Source organism: Protopterus annectens, chromosome 7.part0 (assembly GCF_019279795.1).
Source record: "Protopterus annectens isolate FY-2018-M chromosome 7.part0, PAN1.0, whole genome shotgun sequence".
In the NCBI taxonomy this organism is placed as follows: Eukaryota; Metazoa; Chordata; order Ceratodontiformes; family Protopteridae; genus Protopterus; species Protopterus annectens.
Window position 1 is genome coordinate 1,990,641,188 of NC_056739.1, and position 10,085 is coordinate 1,990,651,272.

Here is a 10,085-nt window from a genome sequence, read left to right on the forward strand (position 1 = left end):
CCTTTTCTCAACCAGTCATCAACTGGTTTCAGAGTAACCTATCTGACCGCCAACAAGCAGTTGTTTGGCAGGACAACCTATCCCCCCAACTACCAGTCTCCATAGGAGTTCCCCAAGGGTCCATCCTGGGACCCCTACTCTTCTCTATTTTCACCAATAATCTAGCCTCAGCCACAACACATGGCACACTCGTACAATACGCAGATGACTCAACCATAATCTGCACAGCCCACTCCCTACTAGAACTGCAAAAAGTCACATAGGAAGCATTTTCTTCTATTGAAACTTGGTTCTCCAATGTCCAACTAATACTCAACCCAAACAAAACAAAATTACTAATCTTCCAACCCACCAAACTTACCCTAGAGAGCTCTTACTTTAACATCACAGCAAAAGACAACACCACCATCCATCCTACAGAACACACCAAATTACTAGGAGTAGAAATAGACAATAAACTGAACTTTGACATTCACATTTCCATGACCATTAAAAAAGTGCACAAAAAACTAGGAGCATTATATAGAAATCAGCAACTTATCAAAGCAGCTAAAATTTCAGTAGCAAATTCTCATCTTATGTCTACCCTACTCTATGCCTCTCCAGTATTTACTAACCTTAGACAATGTGATCTAAATAAGCTCGAAACCTGCTACAACAAAATTGCCAAATTCGCCACAGGGGCTTCCTACCGTACTCACCACTGTCTCTCACTAGCAGAACTGGGCTGGCTAGAGCTCCCCCACCTCCTTCAATGGTACCAACTCACACTCGCCCACAAACTAATAAAATAACCACTAAAAGTCCCATCCCTCCAGAATCTACTCCAACCCTACATAATCACGAGACCACTAAGATCCAGCCACAGAAACCTCCTACAGGTCACAAGAGCCATTAACTCTGCTGGAGAAGCATTATTCTCCTGCACTATAGCCAAACTCTGGAACTCCCTCCCATCCTCAATTACCTCTGTAACTTCTTGCACCCACTTTAAATCCTTACTAAAATCACACTTCAAAACTTGCCAGATATGTCCTTGCAACCCCCCCTCTAATACCATCCACTCCCCCCACCCACTACCTCTCTCAGCCCCTATCAACAATCTACTCCTAGCAAGCTTGGCTACTAATGTTCCCAGCTACCTACCACATAATACTAACTTCTTGTAGCAACAACTGCTAATGGCTGTTATGTACCTCAAAAACAGTTTGTATCAATTGTTCACTGAATCTCAACTACATTTTAACCATGTTTAGTATGTCACCATATTTTAAAATTGTACTATGTTCTACAGCTGTTTTACATCTGTTTCCTTCTTGTCTTGCGTCCTTAACTGGACTAATGTCTATATTTAAATGCTATGTTTTCTAACTGTATAATGCAAATAATACTTAATGTGGAGCTTTTCTCCCCGGGCCTCCGCTGAAAACGAACTTGCGTCCAGTCGGACTCTCCCGGTTAACAAATGTAAATAAATAAATAAATAAACAAGTCCGTCTCTTATAATAAATCACATTACTTATGCCAAAAAGTTTTTCCCTAGGATAACCTCTTTCAAGGAACATCTCAGTTAAATTGTTGACTCAGTCTTACACTGCTCATCATTACTAGTGATCCTACTTAACCAAATTACATGGCCCCTAAACAGATTAAGTTTAATTTCGTGAGGATGGTGGCTCTGAATGTGCAAATAACTGTTGGTGAAAGTAGCCTTCCTCTGTACTGTACTATAAAAAGGAGACAATACAACTTCCATTTCTATTTCAAGGTCCTGAAATGACACTTTGGTACCCATCTTTCCCATGGTAAATTGTAACCATGGAATACTGAAATTAAGCTCTTTAACAAAATCTTCCAGAACACCAGTGCTATCGCCCATATAAAAAATCAGTCATCAATGTATCTTCGACAATACTTAATGTATATAAATAATGATGACTTAAATAAAAAGGACCATTCTCACCAGCACATTACAAGATTTGCAAAAAGGCGCGACTTTAGTTCCATAGCAACCCCATTCATTTGGTGGTAGATGTCTTTGCCAAACCGAAAAAAAAAAATGTTTTTAAACAATTTCTAATCACAACGCTATGATGTTAATTTGAACTTTGTCAAATTTACATACTTTGTCCAGGTATAATTTAACATATTCTACTCCATCCTTGTGGTTAATGCTGGTGTAAAAAAGAAGTTATGTCTTACCATAACATTCCATCTGTGTTGTAGATCTTTGTTCATTCATTACAGATAGGACCTCAGTTCCGTCCTTGGAACTGATACGGCCATTTCCCAGCTCGCGCAAGCCAAAAACTCTCAGCTAAGAACCTACCCACAATGCCCCTCTCCTAGTTACTCCAGATCGAGTTTACCCACCCTAGATAAAAGATGTAGTAATAGAAAAAATAGTAGAAGGCTCTGTCTGAGCAAATACCCTAACTAGGAGTTCCTAAAGTCCACCAGGAGTCCAGGCAGGGGGAAGAAGGGTGAGAAGTAATGAAAGAACAAAGATCTACAACACAGATGGAACGTTATGGTAAGACATAACTTCTTTATCTGATGTTGTAAATCTCTGTTTATTCATTACAGATAAGACCAAGTCCCCAGCTACTTGAGTCCTGGGTGGCCCTAAGGAAGGATATTCCTGAGCACCATAGAACCAAAAGATGCTTGTCCCCTGGAGGCGAAATCCAATTTGTAGTGAGATATAAACGTATGAGGTCTTGCCCAAGTGGCTGCTGCTCATATATCATTCAAAGAGGCTCTGGAATGAAAAGCTACAGAAGTAGCCATAGATCTGGTAGAATGAGCCTATATTCTGGAAGATAAGTATAGCATATTCTGTTGGTAGATAATGTTAATGACGTTTCTAAGCCAAGAGGATAAAGTTACTTTGGAAACAGGTTTACCCACTCTGGATCCTGCAAAGGTCACAAACAATTGGTCTGTTTTCTTGAAAGATTTAGTCCTGTCTAAATAACAACAAAGCTGCCGGTGCACATCAAGGGTGTGCAAAAGGTACTCCCCTCTATTAGAATGCCTTGGGAAGAAAACCGGTAGGACAATAGACTGGTTAATGGAAAAGCCAGAAATTACCTTGGGCAAGAAAGAAGGGTCAGTACGAAGGGATACCCTATCCATGTGGAAGATCAAGTAAGGACTCTTGACACTCAAGGCCTGCAGCTCAGATACTCTTCTCTTTGAGGTGAGTGCTACTAGAAGCATGGTTTTCCATGACAAAAATGTTCAAATCACATGAATCAAAGGGCTCGAAGGGAGAACCTGTGAGAGACTGAAGCACCAGAGTCAAGTCCCAGGGTTCTAAGAGAGGCTTGACTGGAGGTTTAACATGTAATACTCCCTTCAAAAAGGTCTTGCATAGGTGGTGTGACATAATTGAGGAATTATAAAGACCATTATGAAAACTGGCGATAGCTGCTAAATGTACAGTGATCGTTGAAGATGAGGCTCCTGCATGTAAAAGAGTAGTCAGGTATTGTAGGATCTTTTGAATAGGCATAGAGGAAGGGTCTAAGTTCTGGTCTCTGGCCCAAATAGAGAACCTTTCTAGTGGAAGGTTTGTGTGAGGCCAGAAGAATTTCACAAACAGGAGATGGGATGTCAGGCAGCCTGGCAATCATTGGAAGTGGAGGAACCAAGCTGTGAGGTTGAGACTGTGCAGGTTCAGATGAATCAGTCCCTGAGGATGAGATAACAGGTCCTGGGAATGATCCAGGATCCATGGGCTGTGAATTAGATGAGGCCATAGAAATGGGAACCAGACTTGACGTGGCCAGTAGGGAGCAATGAGGATCACTTTGCTTTTCAACCTCTGAGCTTTCTGGAGAAATATTGGAATGAGGGGAAGTGGGGGAAAGGCATAGAGAAGACCCGGGGGCCAATCGTACATTAGAGTGCCCCTCGGTGGTTCCCCCTGAGGGGGGATCAAGGCAAAATAGCTTCTGCATTTGTAGTTTAGAGGGGAAGCAAACACATCGCAGCAAGGCTTGCCCCAATGTTGGAAGATCCGATCTGCTATTACAGAGTTGAGGGACCACTCGTGAGGCATCAGGATGTTCCTGCTCAGATTGTCCGCAATAAGGTTGGAACTCCCGGGAATGTGCATTGTTATAAGAAAGTGAATGGAAGCTATCACCCAGTGCCAAATCCTCATGGCTTCCCGACACAGGGGGTAAGATCTGGTTCTGCCTTGCTTGTTGATATACCAGACGGCTGACATGTTATCTAACTGAATTGCAATGGTCCCTGAGGGTAGGGATGCTTGGAACGCTTGCAACGCTAAGAGAATGGCCCTCAGTTCCAGGACATTTATGTGCAAGCTGGCCTTGATGGGGGTCCAGGTGCCTTGAGCAGTCTTTCCCTGGAAATGCCCCCCACCCTAACAGTGAAGCATCTGTGGTCACCGTGGCCATGGGTTGGGGAAGACAGAATGGTCAACACCAAAGATTCGTTTGTGACTTCATCCACCATAGCATTTCTTCTTTGCAACGGTGTGTAAGGAGTGTCAAGTGGTTAAGTGGGTGGGTAAACAATGACCATTGTGTGGAAAGGAGCCACTGCAGGATTCTCATGTGCAGTCTCGCCAGTGGTACTAACATAATGGCAGCTGCCATGGAACCCAAGAGTTGCTGTACAAGACATGCTGGTACATATGTGTGAGGAAGGTCTTGGATTTGGTGTCTTATTTTCAAAAGCCTGTGAAAGGGGAGAGAAGCTTGACAGGATGTTGTCTCGAAGACCACTCCAATAAATTCCAATGTCTTTGTTGGGGACATCTGAGATTTGTCTTTGCTGATTGTAATTCCCAAACAGAGAGCAAGACCTTGAGTGTAAGAGAGGCTGCGGACTAGGAGATTCCTGGTCAGAGCAGTAAGGAGACAGTCGTCTAGACAGGGAAACACCTGGAATCCTTATAGTCGAAGATGAGCTACCACAACTGCCATACATTTGGTGAACACTCGAGGGGCTGTCAAGAGACCGAATGGCAGTGCCCTGAACTGGTAGCGATTGGCTCCCAGCCGGAAGTGGAGAAACCTCCGAGAGCAGTGATCCATCTTTATGTGGTAGTACGCATCCTGGAGGTCTACAGAGCACATCCAATTGTCCCTCCCCAGGAAGGGAAGAATGGACTGTACTGTGACCATCCAAAATTTCTGAGGTTTGATAAATTTGTTCAGTAGGCTGAGATCCAGGATTGGTCTCCAGTCCCCTGTCTTTCTTGGCACTAAAAAGAACCTCGAGTAAAACATGGATCCTGTCTGGGCTGGTGGGACTGGTTGGATGACTCTTTTTCTTAGCAGCTTTTCTATTTCTAAGGCTGCTAATTTCCTCTGATTGGGTGGTACATCAGGGATTTGTCTGATGGGTCTGGGAGTTAAATCGAATGGTATTTGGTAGCCTCTGGATATTATTCTCTGCACCCAAACATCATTAGTAATAAGATGCCAGGCTGGTAGATGCAGAGAAAAACGACCTCCAACTGCTTCCAGAGGAAAGCAATCGGGATGCTGCTCAGGAGTGCTGGTAGGGTCTGCCGGAGAAAGAATCTCTGGCGCCCTGGTTACACGGACCCCCTCTACCCCGAAAGGGGCGTCTTTCATATCAGTTGCCCCCTCTGCCCTGAGGGGATTGTTCACTATGAGTGTCACGAAAGGATCATTGGGATTTCTTGAACCACATCCTTCCTCCCTTCTGGTTCCTGGAGTAGGATCTCTGGGGGTTGGAAAAGTGTATGCCCACAGCAGACAAGGTCTTTCTGTCTTTCTCACTATGCGTACGTGTGTCTCGTACCTTGGGTCCAAAAAGTGCAGATTAGTCGACAGGTGCATTGATAAAGGAAGATTTAAAGGGGTCTGCGAAGTCAGAAAACCACATCCAAGTATTACGTCTCATGACAACACCAGATACGGCAGCTCGAGCTGCCCCCTCGGTGGTGTGAGATATCAAACGCATCGAGGAGTTCAAGATGGATTCAAGGGCAGCTAGCTGCGAGGAGACAGTGTCATACACCACATCTGGCAGTACCGCCACCAAAGAGGAAGACATTTCGGAAATTAGGTCTCTTTGGAGGCGAGTAAATTGTGCCAGATAGTTCAGCAACCGAATGACAAAGGTCGCTGAAGCATAGGTTTGCTTCCCTAGTCTGTCCATGGTCCGGGACTCCGTGTTTGGAGGATGGACAGTGGAACTACCTTCTGCCAGTTCCCTCTTGGTGGCCGCCACCATGACCATAGAATCAACTGTCAACTGCTTGGACTAGTGGGGCTGGTCTTCAGGTGTAGATAAAATTTTGTCTGGCCTCTGGGAGACAGGTTCTGCATTGTCCGGGGCCTTCCAAGTACACTGCACAATTAGTTTAACAAGGTCATCTGCTGGTGGGGTCACCCAGGAAGTAGATGGCTGGGCACGGAAGGCCTGCAGGAACACCGATTGCTCAGAAGAAGGGTTAGAGGACTTCCATTCCCCCTGCTGTTTGAAGATTTCAAGAATGTCTCCGAATGAAACGTCATCTGGGGGAGAACGTGAGGACCCTTCCCCCTCATCACAATCAGTGTCTTCTGTGATAGATTCCTCCGGGGAATCAAGGTGCTTCCTCTTGCACCGTTTCTTCTGGGGTGACTCTCCAGTAGGATCTTCTGAGGAGGACTCTGGAGAAGGGGGTTCCCTTCAAAGGAGGTTCTTGTGACTCCCGTGCCTGGGGACCCAACATAGTGGGGTGGGAGTGGTGCATGCTAGGGGAGGTTTCTGATACTGATGTCATTGGTGCTGACTGTGAGCCTTCAGAATGAAGGACCCTTTCCATCACCTGTACAGCAGGCCCACTCGAGGAGGGATGGGAGCCCGGAACTGGGAGGGGAAACCTCGGAACTGGGGTCACACCCCACCCACGAAGAGCCCACCTCCAGTTGAGGGGTTCCGAGAGAACTGGAAGCCATCGGAAGCGTGGACATAGATGGTACCAGTGAGAAAATAGGCGCTGGACTAGGTACCAAGGTACGGATGGTCCAAGCACCGCTCTGAGAAAGCATTGTCTCCATCGGAGCCGGTGCAGCAAGGGTGATCAATGCCAACAGGGGAAACACTGCTGTCGGAGCCAAGACAGTATGTACCAAAGTGGACATCAGTACCGAGATTAGGGTGGATGCTGGAGGAGGATAAACAGGGGAAGATGTGGTAAAAGATTCCGAGCCAGGAGGGACGGAAGGTCTAACTGGAATGGGCAATCCCCTACCTGCCAGAAGCTGGTCCACAACCCGCACTAGGTCTAGTTCAGAAAAACTCCTAGTGGATCTAAAGGAGGCTGCTAAAGGGGAATCAGGTCTTTCTAGAAAGTGCTAAACCTCTGCCCCAAAAAAGGGTCGTTAGTTGCAGAATATCTTGTCCTTGGCAGATATTTGAGTTTTGTTGCTGATGGAGCCAAAGAAACTGTCAGCACCATGGCCGGGGATGATGCCAAGGCATGTACAGTCATCGGAGCCCATGGAGCCGAAGAAACTGTCAACACCATGGTCGGGGAGGGTGCTGAGGCATGTAGAGTCATCAGAGCTGATGTGGGAACCAAGAACGGCACTGAAGTCAGTGACGCCATGGCTGGAACCAAAAATAGTGGTGAATATCATGGTCAGCACCGAGGGAGAGGACACAGAGCCTGGTGCTGAAGAGTTCTGTGCTGAGGACTCCAGTGAAACACAGAGCCGACTTAGTTCCATGAATGACGGAGATGCAGGAACCGAGTGACTCCGTTTTTCCTTATGTTTTTTGGTCTTAGGAGGGGTTGAGACCTCCGACCCAGACAGAGCCTCCGAGAAAGGTGTCTTGAGTAAACCTTTTAAAATAAGTTTATTCTTATGTTCTGCTAATGTCCGATTACTAAAACTAGCACAAATGTCACAGCCAGCTTTAATATGATCCATGCCCAAACAATAGACACAACGACATGTGTATCTGAGTTAGGTATCTTACGTCCACACTTGTCACACTGTTTAAATCCCAACTTAGCTTTGTCTGACATGGTAAGGTAACAATTCTATCCTATAGAACAAATAAGGGAGAAAATACCAGTGATGTTATTTTAAAAAATACCACTAGTAAAAAGGGAAGGCCTGTCAAAGACAGGAGAGAGGGACAGTACCAAAAAAGGTAAAAAAATTAAATTACCAAGGAAAAAGGTAGGAAATAGGCTTAGGTTATAGGCGACAGTGAGAAAAGGCTAACTTGACTAAATATTTCATAATTTTGAAGAAAAACTGTCATAAAATTAACAATTGCCTACTTAGCTTTGAGAGAGATGGCTAACACATCTGACTAGGAACGCGGCAAATGAGATCTGGAGTAACTAGGAGAGGGCCATTGTGGGTAGGTTCTTAGCTGAAAGTTTTTGGCTTGCGCGAGCTGGGAAACAGACGTATCAATTCCGAGGACGTAACCGAGGTCCTATCTGTAATGAATAAACAAAGATTTACAACATCAGATGGGAAGATACATCTAGAGTACACAAAGTGACCTCATCCCCAGTAAACTGGCAATTCTTAAGATCATTAAGAAATGACCAGGAATCCTTTAAGTAAAACTTACTTTCTTGTACTACTGGGTTCAAGAGTTTATCCAAGTACAAAGAAATAGTGACAGTCTTATGTATGGGTGCGGACACTAAAGGCTTGTGTGTGTGGGGGGTACACAAATCCTTATGGATTTTTGGTATTCCAAAAATCCTACCTAATTCAGGTTCTTTCACTACCAAAACCTCAAACACAGAAAAATCAATGTATCGATGGTTAAACAATTCAAATAAACTTGTGTCTGCATTCTTAAAACATGTTTTAACATAACTCTTGTTGACTTTACAATACTAATCCAGAATGGTTAGCATTTTAATCATTTCAAGTAGATACATAATTTCTTCTGCTACTACCAGTCCACAGCCCTTACTGGCTTTCATGGACCTTAAATGCTTATAGTTGCAAAGGTCTCTTAAAGCTTTTTGTTTTCGATAATTTAAATTATACAATTTTCTTCCAGGTTTATTTTCAACAAGTTTCTCAAAATCATTTTCACATGCTTTACTAAAAACTTTAACAGTGTTGTTTACGACAGAATTGAACAGAATAGGTTTACTAACTAATGAAACAGTAGAATTTCAGTTCACAACATGTAAAACATTAACGATTAAGTTTATGAATAAAAATTCTGTAACCAATTCAACATATTTTACATGTTTTATTGGAATAAAAGTAAATCCTTTTAATAAAACACTAAGTTCACCATCAGAAAAAGAGTGGTTCAAAAGATTATACAGTGGACAGGTAGAACAAATTCCATGTATCCTTATCGGCCTCTGCCTCTCCCCCTTCCTCTCTTCTTGCCCCTGTAGGGCCTGTTTCCCATAGAATTCATTTGAGTCTTTGGTATCACTTCCATCTGAAAAAATGGGGACAAGGTAGCATTCTGAGATGTGTCAGTTTGTTCAACATTAGTAAAATGGCTGCAGGTTCTGACCAAGCTTCGGTGTTAGAACAAGAAGAGCCATTATCTTGTGTTTCAGATGAAAAAACATTAAGTTGTCTAACATTCTGTCCCACACTACTGGTTCCATTGTGTGTTGACTGAGAAACATTATTCAGCATATGTGTTTCACCATTAATAAGATAAGCCAAACCTTGTGAGTAAGCTAAGGTATCATGCTTCATCTTTTTATTTTTCATTTGGACCTGGGTGGCAGAATTTCTCTCTATTTTAATAGCTATGTTTTCACATGATGAATGAAATACTGGAAATTCCTAATGTTTAAAAATATTTTCATTTAACTGCTGTTTTTCTTAAGTACAGACAATTTATGTTCATTAAGTTTGACAAGCTTCTTAATAACTTCTAACCCAGTGTCAGTGTAGAACTTAACTAGTTCATGACAAATGCTTTCCTCATAGGTAATGCCATTAGGAAATTTAAAAACTCGCAAACCTTTTGGTACTTGTTTAATTTCCAAGCACCTTTGTAAATACAGAAAGTCATACTGTAGCGTTTTGAATTTTAACAACTTTTTTTCTAATTCATAAATGAAAGGCTTACAG